The sequence below is a fragment of the Neoarius graeffei genome, chromosome 5, assembly GCF_027579695.1.
Source record: "Neoarius graeffei isolate fNeoGra1 chromosome 5, fNeoGra1.pri, whole genome shotgun sequence".
Classification (NCBI taxonomy): Eukaryota; Metazoa; Chordata; class Actinopteri; order Siluriformes; family Ariidae; genus Neoarius; species Neoarius graeffei.
In genome coordinates, this window is record NC_083573.1 from 54,716,030 (window position 1) to 54,731,854 (window position 15,825).

Genomic DNA, 15,825 nt, shown 5'->3' on the forward strand with positions numbered 1-15,825 from the left:
CCGAAAGGAAAACCATATGTGGCAGCGGGGGCGTGGTCAAGCACCGGTCTGTGACAGGAGGGCGGAGTTGGGGAAGGTAAGTGGCAGAATCGCTTCACCTGAGTGTGATTAATCTATGTTTTGTGTGTGTTCTCCCCAGTAAACCGGGCTATTTAAGGAGGGAGAGCGAGAGCAGAGGAGCTCTACAACCCGAGCACCGGAATGTGTGTGTGTGTGTGTGTCTGAGAGAGAAAACCGCTTCCGCTGAAAAGTGAGAATAAAACTGTTTTGCGAACTCAGTCTTTGTCCTGCCGTCCTCTGTGCTCCACCCACATCCAGCGAACATTTACAGTGGTGCCGAAACCCGGGATCGTGGAGCACCTGTCCTGCAGCCCCATGGAATCCTCCCCGTTCGCGGACTTGATCCACGCCCTCGCCACGGCTCAGCAGAGCCAGCACCAGGCACTCGTCACGCTCCGGAAGGAGCAGGAGCAGCGCTTCGAAGCCCTGGTGCTGGCTCAACAGGAAGACCGAGAGGCGTTCCGGCGCCTCCTCGCGTCGGCGGGGTCCACCAGCGCACCGGCCGCGGGCCCGTCTCCCATCACCTTGACTAAGATGGGCCCGCAGGACGACCCCGAGGCATTCATCGCGTTGTTCGAACAGGTCGCCGAAGCCTCGGGGTGGCCGGTGGAGCAGCGCGCGGCGCGCCTCCTCCCCCTCCTGACGGGAGAGGCGCAGTTAGCCGCACTACAGCTCCCCGCCGACCACCGGCTGGCCTACGCCGACCTTCGCCGGGCTGTCCTCCAGCGCGTGGGGCGCACGCCGGAGCAGCAGCGCCAGCGCTTCCGCGCGCTGCGAATGGAGGAAGTCGGCAGCCCATTCGCGTTCGGCCAGCAGCTCCGGGACGCCTGCTGGCGGTGGCTGAGGGCCGAAGATCGCGACGCCGAGGGGATCATCGACCAGGTGGCGCTGGAACAATTCATCGCCCGCCTACCCGCCGGAACCGCGGAGTGGGTCCAGTGCCACCGCCCGGCGTCGCTGGATCAGGCCGTAGGACTGGCGGAGGATCATCTGGCGGCTGTCCCGGCGGCAGGACAACGGCTGTCATCTTCTCTCTCCTCTTCTCTCTCTCTCTCTCTTCCCCCTCCTCCCGTGTCCCGTCCTCGCCCCATTCCCCCACCACGGAGGCGGGGGCCGGCTCCACCCCAGCCGGCCCACCGCACCCGTGGTGCCCTCCCGTTTCTCCCTTCTGTGTCTGTCTCTCCCCCCCCTCAGGTGAGTGACCCTCAAACCACAGCTGCAGAGGGGAGGCCCGGGCCGGTTTGCTGGCGCTGCGGGGAACCGGGCCACCTGCAGCAACAGTGTGTCGCGATGGAGGTGGGGGCGGTGGTGCGGATCCCCGACGCGCCAGAGGCTGCCCTCGATCAGGCCGGAGCATATCGCATACCGGTAAGTGTACAAGGGGCGACATATCAGGCGTTGGTGGATTCGGGTTGCAACCAGACCTCGATCCGCCAAAGCCTGGTGCAAGACGAGGCATTGGGGGGAGCACAAGGGGTGAAGGTGTTGTGTGTGCACGGGGATGTTCACTGCTACCCGTTGGTGTCGGTCCACATATATTTCAGAGGGGACAAATCCATAGTAAAGGCGGCGGTTAATCCTCGCCTTACCCACTCTTTGATCTTGGGGACTGATTGGCCGGGATTCCGGGGGTTGATGGCACACCTAGTAAAGAGTGGGTCCTGCCGGTTAGCGGGTGGGGGTCCCGGTGTCGTTTTGGCTGGAGCTGCGGTCGCAGAGCCGTCTACGTCATCTCCGCGACAGAGTGAGGAGCCCCCGGCCCCTCCTCTTTCTATTGGGGAATCCCTCGCGGATTTCCCACTGGAACAATCGCGAGACGAAACTCTGCGACACGCGTTTGACCAAGTGAGAGTAATCGATGGTCAAACGCTCCAGCCGAACGCCACCCCGACCTTCCCCTATTTTTCCATTTTAAAGGATAGGTTGTACCGAGTGACGCAGGACACTCAGACGAAGGAGCGTGTCACCCAGTTGTTAATTCCAAGGAGCCGCCGGGAATTGGTATTCCAGGCGGCTCACTTTAATCCCATGGCGGGACACCTCGGGCAGGATAAAACACTCGCCAGGATAATGGCCCGGTTCTATTGGCCGGGGATTCGCGGCGACGTCCGTAAGTGGTGTACGGCGTGCCGCGAATGCCAGTTAGTTAATCCCGCGGCCATTCCAAAAGCGCCTTTGCGCCCCCTACCATTAATCGAGACCCCGTTTGAAAGAATTGGGATGGATCTCGTCGGGCCATTAGATCGGTCAACACGAGGGTACCGCTTTATATTGGTTCTGGTGGACTATGCAACGCGATACCCGGAAGCGGTGCCTCTTCGCAATATCTCCGCACGTAGTATTGCAGAGGCCCTCTTCCACGTCATCTCCCGGGTCGGAATCCCGAAAGAGATTCTGACTGATCAAGGCACCTCGTTTATGTCACGAACACTGGCCGAACTGTATGGGCTACTGGGTATTAAGCCGATCCGCACCAGCGTGTATCACCCACAGACGGACGGTTTAGTCGAACGGTTCAACCGCACCCTCAAGAATATTATCAAAAAATTCGTAAGTGAGGACGCACGTAACTGGGATAAGTGGCTCGAACCCTTGTTGTTTGCAGTGCGAGAGGTCCCCCAAGCCTCCACGGGGTTCTCCCCGTTTGAATTATTATATGGGCGTAAGCCGCGCGGCATCTTAGATGTACTGCGGGAAAATTGGGAGGAGGGACCTTCGCAGAGCAAAAATGAAATTCAATACGTTATGGATCTGCGCGCAAAACTCCACACACTCACCCACTTAACTCAGGAGAATTTGCGGCGGGCCCAGGAACGGCAAACCCGCCTGTACAACAAGGGCACGCGCCTTAGAGAGTTCACTCCGGGAGATAAGGTACTCGTCCTGCTGCCCACGTCGAGCTCCAAATTAATCGCCAAGTGGCAAGGGCCCTTCGAGGTCACACGGCGAGTCGGGGACGTCGACTATGAGGTTAGGCGAACGGACAGGGAGGGGGCGCTACAGATCTACCACCTCAATCTGCTGAAGCTCTGGAACGAGGAGGTCCCCGTGGCGTTGGTGTCGGTAGTTCCGGAGAAGGCGGAGCTGGGGCCGGAGGTCCAAAAAAGGTCATTGGCATCTCGCACCTCTCCGGTCCCCTGTGGAGACCACCTCTCCCCGACCCAACTCACGGAGGTCGCCCAGTTGCAGGCCGAGTTTTCGGATGTGTTCTCGCCCCTGCCCGGTCGCACCAATCTCATAGAACACCACATAGAGACGCCCCCGGGGGTGGTAGTGCGTAGCCGTCCTTATAGATTACCCGAACACAAAAAAAAGGTGGTTCGGGAAGAACTTCAGGCCATGCTCGAAATGGGCATTGTCGAGGAGTCCCACAGCGACTGGAGCAGCCCGGTGGTCTTGGTTCCCAAGGCCGACGGCTCGGTCCGGTTCTGTGTGGACTATAGAAAAGTCAACGCGGTGTCTAAATTTGACGCGTACCCAATGCCTCGTATTGATGAGCTGCTCGATCGACTAGGCACGGCTCGCTTTTACTCGACACTGGATTTGACGAAGGGATATTGGCAGATCCCCTTGACTCCATTATCCCGGGAAAAAACGGCCTTTTCCACACCGTTCGGCTTACACCAGTTCGTCACACTTCCATTTGGGCTGTTTGGGGCGCCCGCTACGTTTCAGCGGCTGATGGACCGGGTCCTCCGGCCCCACGCCACCTATGCGGCCGCTTACTTGGATGACATCATCATTTATAGTAATGACTGGCAGCGGCACCTGCAACACCTGAGGGCCGTCCTTAGGTCGCTGAGGCGGGCGGGGCTCACTGCCAACCCGAAGAAGTGTGCGATTGGGCGGGTGGAAGTACGGTATCTGGGCTTCCACTTGGGTAACGGGCAGGTGCGTCCCCAAATTAATAAGACCGCAGCAATTGCGGCCTGCCCGAGGCCCAAGACCAAAAAGGGGGTGAGACAGTTCCTGGGGCTGGCTGGCTATTATCGTAGGTTTATACCTAATTATTCGGACGTCACCAGCCCGCTGACTGACCTCACTAAAAAGGGGGCGCCAGATCCGGTCCAGTGGACGGAGCAGTGCCAGCGGGCTTTCTCTGAGGTAAAGGCTGCACTGTGTGGGGGGCCACTGTTACACCCCCCTGACTTCTCTCTCCCTTTTTTGTTACAGACGGATGCGTCGGACAGAGGGCTGGGGGCCGTTTTGTCCCAGCAGGTGGGGGGAGAGGATCGCCCAGTGTTATACGTCAGCCGGAAGCTGTCGGTGCGTGAGGGGCGCTACAGCACTATCGAAAAAGAGTGTCTGGCGATCAAGTGGGCGGTCCTCGCCCTCCGTTACTACCTGCTGGGGCGCTCTTTCACCCTCTGTTCGGACCACGCGCCCCTCCAGTGGCTCCACCGCATGAAGGATGCCAACGCGCGGATCACCCGTTGGTATCTAGCGCTCCAACCTTTCAACTTCAAGGTGGTCCACAGGCCGGGGGCGCAGATGGTCGTTGCGGACTTCCTCTCCCGTCAAGGGGGGGGGGAGTCGGCTGCGGGCCGGACGGGCGCCCGGCCTGAGTCGGGCGGTGGGGGTATGTGGCAGCGGGGGCGTGGTCAAGCACCGGTCTGTGACAGGAGGGCGGAGTTGGGGAAGGTAAGTGGCAGAATCGCTTCACCTGAGTGTGATTAATCTATGTTTTGTGTGTGTTCTCCCCAGTAAACCGGGCTATTTAAGGAGGGAGAGCGAGAGCAGAGGAGCTCTACAACCCGAGCACCGGAATGTGTGTGTGTGTGTGTGTGTGTCTGAGAGAGAAAACCGCTTCCGCTGAAAAGTGAGAATAAAACTGTTTTGCGAACTCAGTCTTTGTCCTGCCGTCCTCTGTGCTCCACCCACATCCAGCGAACATTTACACCATATTTAGAACAAACCTACTACAAGCTCGTCAAAAACACGCCCTGGCTGCTTGTGGACAGTTTCCCTTCGCAAGAACCTCGACCAACTGCCGTTTACGGGCCACAAGGACTTCTCTTGACTTGTTGAACTCAGGGTCCATGAAGATATTTAGTTTCAAGCCGGACTGATTCAGATAGCGCTCGATACTTCTCTGGAAAGACGTGATCGAGGACGGCTCGTACACATCGCCATTTTTCTTTGTTGTGGACATGAAAAAGTTGCACAGCAACATGTTTAGTTCTTCGCCAGGTATGTCTTCCACCTTTTGACCTTCATTTAGGTTTTGACAGAACTTCCCAAAGACATTGAGGTCATCTTTTTTGTTATATTTTCTGCCCTTTGCTCCTCAATAAACTGCTGGATTTGCTTGCCATTAGCAACAGTTACAGGTTTTCGCCTTTCTCCTGAAATGTTTTCTTTTATTTCGTCTTCATCAGGGTAGTAAAACTCGCTTTCGCTGTGAACAGTCGTTATCGCTATCCATGCTGTAAAATTAATGCTATTCTACTGAGAAATGCGAAAATAAATGTTGACAAAAAATTGCTACTATGTTTGTTGTTGTTGTGAACGAGTGAGTTGCCAAAGGTCCGTATCGTAGGATTCCGGACCGCTCGCGAGCCAATCAGGAGTGTACGATTTGATGGAAACCGGAGCGCGAAAAAAATAACTAAATATATCTCTATAGGTATCTTCTTCCCATTCACGTATTTCTAACTAACACTTTAACCTGCATTGTGTTTGATACAATGTCTCACAGTAAGAAATGTCTACTTCACTGCCTGTCGTGCTTGTGAATGTGAAGGGTATACGAGCAGCTCACTACAAACTTAACAACAATTCATTACCACTCAGCACCTGCAATATAGTGACCACTTGTGTATAAATGATAGATGATTCATAAACAAGGGTTTGCCCACATTGTGCGGGGGAGAGCCTTCAACATGTTTTTGACAAAGTGATGAGTGGATGAACAATCCTCCAGCTAAAAACTGATCAGATACCTGTTGATATTGTGGTTGCATAACACGTCCTGGGATCACTGTTGTTGTGTACAGTCAATGCTGAAAACTAGTCTGCTTAGATAAAAACTCAGATTTTAATTGTTTCCTATTAAATTGATCCAATTATCAACATAATTATGCACTGTTTCTTTTGTGAGATAGGCCTATTATCAATAATTTATCATTTTTATATGCATCTGCTATGCTGAAATGTTTCCTCGTTATTACTAAAACTAAAAGTCTCCTTCAGTGTGCCGAGGTTTGGTCTCAGGCCTAGCTTTTTCTCCAGTGCACATTTATAGCCAGCAGTTCTTAAACCCTTTTATTAAACGCAAGAACACAGTATAGGTCAGATCAGATCCATTCCTCCCCTCACAGACAGGGTGAACCTGAAGAAGGTGTTAAAGGTGTTAAAGCAAGTGATTAAACTTTCTGTGCCCACAGCATAGCAGATTATATTTCTAGTAACTCTGCAAACCGAGAGGTTTGCTAGAGGCCAGTTAAACCAAATGAGAAAAACTGTAAAACTGTGAAACAACAGAAGTGGAAAATTAGCCGAAGAAAGGTGATGAAAGTCTATTGATCGGAATACTATAGTGATAGAGGGTTTTTGTTTTGTTTAGTTTTGGGGGGTTTTTTTGGAGAGGGGGCAATTTCCTATGAACTATTTGTTACGCTATATCATGGCACTTTAAAAAGTACCACTATGCTACACTGCAGATGCAATGAAATGTAGCCTGCTTTGCTACAGTGGCACAGGATAGACAGAGCCTCGAGGCAAGCCATTAAGTCCTTGGTAGGTTTTGCGCAGGCATTTTCTTTTTATTGCTCTTTTGTGGTTGTTCTTCCTTCATAACTTGATATACCTCCTCAGAACAGAACCATTATGTGGCAGCCATGGACATGTTGGTTGATCATTCCCATCGTCTAGCTTACTATATATTGACTCATAATTTCACAAGTGTGTGATGAATAAAGTTGTGCTTTCTTTCTTTCTTTCTTTCTTTCTTTCTTTCTTTCTTTCTTTCTTTCATACTGACTTATATCCTTTTATTCCATGTACTTGTGCTTTAGTATTTCTTCAATTCAGCTCATTTTCTCTAGAGTTACGGTACATTTCTTTTTCACTGATGCTGAAGAAAACATTGCAAGCAGTCATACAGTGATACTACTACTATCCATCCATCCATCCATCCATCCAGGGACGTGCACAGGATTATAGAGGGGCAGGGGCTCAAAGTCAGAAAAAGGGCAGCAAGTGCATGATTTTTTTTCCCCGGTCCTTTCCAAAATATGGAAATGTAGAATTAAAATTAACGTACCAATAGGAAGGTAAGTACTTAGTTATGTGTCCTGTGTTGGTGAAAGTGATATGCAATTGCCATTCCTTTTGTGTCAGCAAAATTGTCACTCATATTATCATAGACTTGGAAGACATGCAAAGCAATAAAACACTGGTGCATTATTAGGCTTTTTTATTGTTAAAGATTTAACATTGAACAGTGAAACCTGAACTTTGAACAAATAAGTAAATAGCCTAATGGACAAAATGATAAAAATCAGTCCTTCCTCTCATAAGGTAGAAGCCTAACATTCCAGGGGCCTTAAAGCAGTAACCTTCTGGGGGCCATGTCCCTGTAGGTATTAATGACCTCATTGTGATTTATGGGTATGTCTTTTTCAATCGAGAGGAGGAGATCAGAGAGCCTCTCTTCTTTGCATAGGCTTCTGAGTACATTTTTCACAAGCTTTTGTTTTTGTTTTTTTCTGAAACATAACCCACATTTGATTTGAGCACGTTGTGGAAGAGGTCAACGACTAGTTATACAGTATATACAAGAGGAGAATGTAAGCTTCCCGACGATATATGATACTTGCATGTAGACCAGAGCACGGCCGAGGCAATCGATTGTGAACAGTAACAGGTCAGGTCATGTCAGTTAACAAGCAGATTATTAAACTACAGAGACTTAAATTACTCGCACAAATGTCAGTAGCCCTACAAATGCCCAAATGTCATGTACATACAGTTTGAAAGGGCTAACTGTTAGACCATAACTCACATGTTCAAGCTGCCTCACTGTCACGTCTCCTCTGTTATCATTGTGGCAGCGCAGCGGCTTCTTCCCTCTCACCCCCATCCGCGCGCCCCCTCTCTCTGGCCACACTCGAGCGGAGCAGCAATGGACAGAGAAGCGGCAGCTCAACGCACACAGCCACCCCGTATTACAAGAAAATTGGTAGATTGCCGTGGAGTTTTTGTACCGCCGTTGTTTTAAACTTCTAACAGGATTGTATTATTTATTATTAGGATTATTATTATTATTATTTTAAAAGGGCAACATTTAATTCGAGGCAAAAAGGGCAGGGGCTCAAGCACCCCTAAAGCCCTATGTGTGCACGTGCCTGCATCCATCCATCCATTATCTGTAGCCGCTTTATCCTGTTCTACAGGGTTGCAGGCAAGCTGGAGCCTATCCCAGCTGACTATGGGTGAGGAGGCGGGGTACACCCTGGACAAGTCGCCAGGTCATCACAGGGCTGACACAGAGACAAACAACCATTCACACTCACATTCACACCTACAGTCAATTTAGAGCCACCAATTAGCCTAACCTGCATGTCTTTGGACTGTGGGGGAAACCGGAGCACCCAGAGGAAACCCACGCAGACACTGGGAGAGCATGCAAACTCCATACAGAAAAGCCCTCGCCGGCCGCTGGGCTCGAACCCAGGACCTTCTTGCTGTGAGGCGATAGTGCTAACCACTACACCACTGTGCTGCCAATACTACTACTACTTTAATAATAATAAAAAAAACTTTTTTGTTGCATTTTCCATCTTGAGACAGGCCTCTGATTGTCAGATGGTGCCAGCTCCAATACATTCAAAACAGTAAATTTGACTGGCATTCTTGGTGCGATCAGTTTTGGTTAGTCTTATGGTACGTTCACACCAAATGTAGCAAAAGCGTCAAAACAACTGAAAGTCATTCATTTCTATGTGAGCCAGCGTCTCTTGGCAGTCTCTCCTCAACCTAAAAGTCACACGATACAAATGGCTTTTAATTAGTTTATATTGTTAGTTTATTTTCTTATCAAACATGTAATAACAATTCATTTTTCATAAATAAAAGTAACCATTCATTATTTTCCTTCATCGATCAATTTCTTACCTTCACATTTAAATTTCATGAGGTTAACTGATTAGTCGGCACAAAGATACCAGTTGATGCCTGTTTGCTTTGCAGGCCCTTTAAATAAAGCTTGAAAAATGAAACATTCTGAGCGAACTTGTATTCTATTTCATCTATGTCACGGTGCATCCACAAGCTTCAACAGCGAGTATTGACGCTTTCGCCATGTTTGGTCTGAACGTACGGTACCATAAACCTAGCATTTCTGTGTGCAAGACATACTTTGTATTACTGACTAAACAAAGTGAATTTGTGTCACATAACTAAGCCATCATAGGCCCTCTTTTTTTTTTACCCATACCCCTTTTTTAAGTAAATCTCAAATTGCAGAGCCAAATCATCACCATTATCAAGATACCTCTCAGAGATTATAGGTCTTGCGCCATTACTATTGATCCACCATTGAAGACGATTATCCATCAGTGTGTGTCTCAGTTCAGCACCCACCTGGGAAAAAGTCAAACTTTTGTCCATTATGTGCATTTGAAGAGGCTGAACTGGTAAAAGCAACTCTCCATTCCATCAGAGAATTAGAAGGACAAGGAAGAATGCTAGAAAAATTCTAACTGATCTCAAACACTGACACAGGCATTCCACAACTTCCCTTTAAGAAAAAGATACTATTCACTCAGAACAAGTAACACACAGCAACTTAACAGCTTCTTTCCAATAATTAGATTAGATTCAACTTTGTCATTGCACATGTCACAGGTACTGTACAAGGCAACGAAATGCAGATTGCATCTAACCAGAAGTGCATAGCAGTAAATAACATAAGTGTAATATACAAATATAAATGTACAGGAATTACAGGGTATGGAATGGTATAATGATATGATAGATATTTACAGTATGTACAAATGTGCAATATGAATGAACAATAGTGCAGTGGTATGATATAGATATTTGCAGTATATACAAAACACGGTGGTGTAGTGGTTAGCGCTGTCGGCTCACAGCAAGAAGGTCCGGGTTCGAGCCCTGTGGCCGGCGAGGGCCTTTCTGTGCGGAGTTTCCATGTTCTCCCTGTGTCCGCGTGGGTTTCCTCCGGGTGCTCCGGTTTCCCCCACAGTCCAAAGACATGCAGGTTAGGTTAACTGGTGACTCTAAATTGACCGTAGGTGTGAATGTGAGTGTGAATGGTTGTCTGTGTCTACAGTGGTGCTTGAAAGTTTGTGAACCCTTTAGAATTTTCTATATTTCTGTATAAATATGACCTCAAACATCATCAGATTTTCACACAAGTCCTAAAAGTAGATAAAGATAACCCAGTTAAACAAATGAGACAAAAATATTATACTTGGTCATTTATTTATTGACGAAAATGATCCAATATTACATATCTGTGAGTGGCAAAAGTATGTGAACCTCTAGGATTAGCAGTTAATTTGAAGGTGAAATTAGAGTCAGGTGTTTTCAATCAATGGGATGACAATCAGGTGTGAGTGGGCACCCTGTTTTATTTAAACAACAGGGATCTATCATAGTCTGATCTTCACAACACATGTTTGTGGAAGTGTATCATGGCACGAACAAAGGAGATTTCTGAGGACCTCAGAAAAAGCGTTGTTGATGCTCATCAGGCTGGAAAAGGTTACAAAACCATCTCTAAAGAGTTTGGACTCCACCAATCCACAGTCAGACAGATTGTGTACAAATGGAGGAAATTCAAGACCATCATTACCCTCCCCAGGAGTGGTCGACCAACAAAGATCATTCCAAGAGCAAGGCATGCAATAGTTGGCAAAGTTGCAAAGGACCCCAGTGCAACTTCTAAGCAACTGAAGGCCTCTCTCACATTGGCTAATGTTAATGTTCATGAGTCCACCATCAGGAGAACACTGAACAACAATGGTGTGCATGGCAGGGTTGCAAGGAGAAAGCCACTGCTCTCCAAAAAGAACATTGCTGCTCATCTGCAGTTTGCTAAAACTCACCTGGACAAGCCAGAAGGCTATTGGAAAAATGTTTTGTGGACGGATGAGACCAAAATAGAACTTTTTGGTTTAAATGAGAAGCATTATGTTTGGAGAAAGGAAAACACTGCATTCCAGCATAAGAACCCTATCCCATCTGTGAAACATGGTGGTGGTAGTATCATGGTTTGGGCCTGTTTTGCTGCATCTGGGCCAGGACGGCTTGCCATCATTGATGGAACAATGAATTCTGAATTATACCAGCAAATTCTAAAGGAAAATGTCAGGACATCTGTACATGAACTGAATCTCAAGACAAGGTGGGTCATGCAGCAAGACAACGACCCTAAGCACACAAGTCGTTCTACCAAAGAATGGTTAAAGAAGAATAAAGTTAATGTTTTGGAATAGCCAAGTCAAAGTCCTGACCTTAATCCAATCGAAATGTTGTGGAAGGACCTGAAGTGAGCAGTTCATGTGAGGAAACCCACCAACATCCCAGAGTTGAAGCTGTTCTGTACGGAGGAATGGGCTAAAATTCCTCCAAGCTGGTGTGCAGGACTGATCAACAGTTACCGGAAGCGTTTAGTTGCAGTTATTGCTCCACAAGGGGGTCACACCAGATACTGAAAGCAAAGGTTCACATACTTTTGCCACTCACAAATATGTAATATTGGATCATTTTCCTCAATAAATAAATGACCAAGTATAATATTTTTGTCTCATTTGTTTAACTGGGTTCTCTTTATCTACTTTTAGGACTTGTGTGAAAATCTGATGACGTTTTAGGTCCTATTTATGCAGAAATATAGAAAATTCTAAAGGGTTCACAAACTTTCAAGCACCACTGTATGTGTCAGCCCTGTGATGACCTGGTGACTTGTCCAGGGTGTACCCTGCCTTACGCCCGTAGTCAGCTGGGATAGGCTCCAGCTTGCCTGCGACCCTGTAGAACAGGATAAAGCAGCTAGAGATAATGAGATGAGATGAGACAAAACACGGTATGAAACACAATAATGGGGTCTAATCTATTCACTAGGTCACACAAGACTAACTGACACCATCTGTCCTCTACCTGTCTATCTGCCACTTCACAGAGATAATGACACTACATGTAAATCTTTCTTGCATGATATCGACTTGAATGAAGAGCAGTATTATGTCCAGCACTACTAGACTTGACATGCTGGGTCAAGTGCTATTTTATAAGCTGCTGAATAATGAGGGTGGAAGTTAATTTAAGACAAACATTGAAGTGTTTGTGATAATTATGTCTAGGACTATTTATACAGCAATTTACTGGCAATATACTAGACTCAGATTAGATGTGCATTTTGATGCTTGCCATTTACTCATTTAAATATCATGCTTTTAGTCTTGCTTCTCATTTTTGTTTATTTTAGAATTGTCACTTATTTGTAGTGTATTGCCGTTTACAGGTAGAAAACATGTACTCAACTTCATCCGTATACAACCTTGGAAAACTATACTCAAGAAATACACTTATGTGCAAAATAATAGCAGTGTGTTTAAAACAACTGAGAAAAAGATCAATCCTCATAAATATATGTTATTTACCAGCTGGGAGGTCCGTATCGTGAAATACCATGACCGAGGTCTTGAAAGTACTGAGCGAGGCCCTCTGGGCTGAGGTCAGTATTCAAGGCCGAGGTCACGGTATTTCACCATACGGACCGATATTAAGCTGGTAAATAATATATTTATTTTTTTCTTTATCAAATTCTAACAGAAAACGAGAGCGCCCGAAAGAGAAAACCGAGCTGAGCCGAGGCGAGCCACCATTTTGAATTCTCATTCACGGCTGTAATGCAAATTGCTTCTTTCTCTTATACAAGTGCACTTCCATGGCAGGAAAAAAAAGACATTTTGCTGCCTATGTAGTCCCCTATTTATACAAAATTGAGTCATTCAGGATTCAGCCATGTTTTTACTCGCCGTTAGCAAGTTACAGGTTTTTAGCTTTCTCCTGCAATGTTTTCTTTTATTTCGTCTTCCTCAGGATCGTAAAACTCGCTTTCGCTGTGAACACTGTCGTTATCGCTATCTATGCTGTAAAATTAATGCTATTCTCCTGAGAAATGTGAAAATAAATGTTGACAAAAATTGCTACTATGTTTGTTGTTGTGAACAAGCGAGTCACCAGAGGTCCGTAACCGGGGTCTGTAATTGGGGTCCATACTGTCGGATACGGACCCGCTCGCCAGCCAATCAGAGAGCGGGATTTGATGGAAACCGGACCGCGAAAAAAATAATAGCATTTATTTCCATATACACAAAGGCACTGGGAACACTGCATATTCAATTCCAAATGAAAGCATGAACAAAATATCAATTTTAAACTGAAAATGAAGAAAAAAAGAATAATAGGCTGTTCAAAAAAATAGCAGTGTCTGCATTTTCATTTACAAACTCGAATATTTACAGTATAAACTGAAATTTGTTTACAGATTTAGCTTTTCTGTTAATCACTGAACTAATATTTAGTTGTATAACCTTTATTTCTGATAACTGCTTTACATCTGTGTGGCATGGAGTCAACTAACATCTGACACCTGCGAAGAGATATTCCAGCCCAAGCTGACTGGACTACATCCCACAGTTCTTCTGCATTCTTGGGTTTTGCATCAAAAACAGCATTTTTGATGTCACTACACAAATTCTCAATCGGATTGAGGTCTGGCGATTGAGCTGGCCACTTCATAACATCAATCTTGTTGGTCTGGAACCAGGATGTTGCCTGTTTGCTGGTGTGTTTGGGGTCGTTGTCCTGCTGAAACACCCATTTCAAGGGCATTTCTTCTTCAGCATAAGGTAACATGACCTCTTCCAGTATTTTGATATATTCAAACTGGTCCATGGTGCCTGGTATGCGATAAATGGGTCCGACTCCAAAGTATGAGAAACATCCCCAAACCATTATGCTTGCACCTCCATGTTTTACAGTCTTCACAGTGTACTGTGGCTTGAATTCAGTGTTTATGGGTCGTCTCACAAACTGTCTGTGGCCTGTAGACCCAGTAAGAACAATCTTGATCTCATCTGTCCATAGAATGTTGCGCCACTTCTCTTTAGGCCAGTCAATGTGTTCTTTGGCAAACTATAACCTTTTCAACACGTCTTTTTTTCAGCAATGGTACTTTACGAGGGTTTCTTGCAAATAGTTTGGCTTCACATAGGCATCTTCTGGTTGTTGCAGTACTCACAGGTAACTGAAGATCTTTGATTTCCCTGGAGCTGATCACTGGATGCTTCTTTGCCATTCTTGTTATTCTATGATCTATGCGGATGGTAGTATTTCTTTTGCTACCACGTGTTTCGGGTTTTGTTTGCCATTTTAAAGCATTTGAGATCATTTTAGCTGAGCAGCCAATTATTTTCTGCACTTCTTTATATGTTTTCCCCTCTCCAGTCAACTTCTTGATCAAAGTTCTTTCTCCTTCGGTACAATGTCCGGAATGACCCATTTTACTCACTGAGCAAGGGCTAAAACCAGCAGGTACAACATTTGCTGCCCTCATTCTTTAAATAAGGGCCATAATTGACACCTGTTTCTTCACAGAATGAATGACCTCACTAATCGAACGCCACACTGCTATTAATTTGAGCATACCCCTTTCATTAAATGAGTCAATTACACCCAATTAGCAGAGTGCATATCATGACTGTTGATTCTGTTGGTTGCCCATTACTCGGCTATACCTATTTTTTTCCCATGTTGTATTATCTTTTCTGCCAAAATCAGTAATTAAACACATTAGTGATGTTAGACTGCTATTATTTTGCACATAATTGTACCTGGCAACCTCAGAGGCATGAACTACACACGGATAATTTTAATATTGTGAATTAAATGAATATGAGTATAAATATGGAGAACTTGGGCGGCACGGTGGTGTAGTGGTTAGCGCTGTCGCCTCACAGCAAGAAGGTCCTGGGTTCGAGCCCCGGGGCCGGCGAGGGCCTTTCTGTGTGGAGTTTGCATGTTCTCCCCGTGTCCGCGTGGGTTTCCTCCGGGTGCTCCGGTTTCCCCCACAGTCCAAAGACATGCAGGTTAGGTTAACTGGTGACTCTAAATTGACCGTAGGTGTGAATGTGAGTGTGAGTGGTTGTCTGTGTCTATGTGTCAGCCCTGTGATGACCTGGCGACTTGTCCAGGGTGTACCCCGCCTTTCGCCCGTAGTCAGCTGGGATAGGCTCCAGCTTGCCTGCGACCCTGTAGAAGGATAAAGCGGCTAGAGATAATGTGATGTGAATGTGTGATATGGAGAACTTTCCCTGTGGCAAATTTGAAGAATCTTTTTAAGTTCAAAATCACCAAGTCTGAAAATGACCTGAAATTCTTATTTATTTATTCACAATATGTAACAAACCTATTCCCTGCAGTTCAACACATCACTGGTTCAAACACTTTTTTTTTGCATATTCACATGTCATGGAAACATGATCACAAGTATGCAAGGTTTGCTGTATGATGCTGTATGTATGTTGTGTTCTCTCATGCAGACTTCTTTGCAGATTTAGTAAAGTCTTATTCGGCTTGGTAAATTTAACAAATAAATGCATTCTGACGGCGGCATGGTGGTGTAGTGGTTAGCACTGTCGCCTCACAGCAAGAAGGTCCTGGGTTCGAGCCCCGGGGCCAGCAAGGGCCTTTCTGTGCGGAGTTTGCATGTTCTCCCCGTGTCCGCGT

General features: G+C 46.7%; 1 protein-coding gene across 4 annotated transcripts in view; it reads left to right on the forward strand.

The window, feature by feature from the left end:
* Positions 1-30: 30 nt before the first annotated feature.
* The window catches only part of ccka (cholecystokinin a), a 47,578-nt gene continuing 31,783 nt past the window's right edge, over positions 31-15,825 (forward strand). For 2 of the 4 annotated variants that reach the window (XM_060922063.1, XM_060922062.1), the window contains exon 1: positions 4,656-5,250. The gene's annotated coding sequence lies outside the window, so the exon portion shown is untranslated. Of the gene's footprint in view, positions 1,429-4,655; positions 5,251-15,825 lie in introns of those variants that run through there. The other 2 variants (XR_009654739.1, XM_060922064.1) reach the window with 2 other exon arrangements.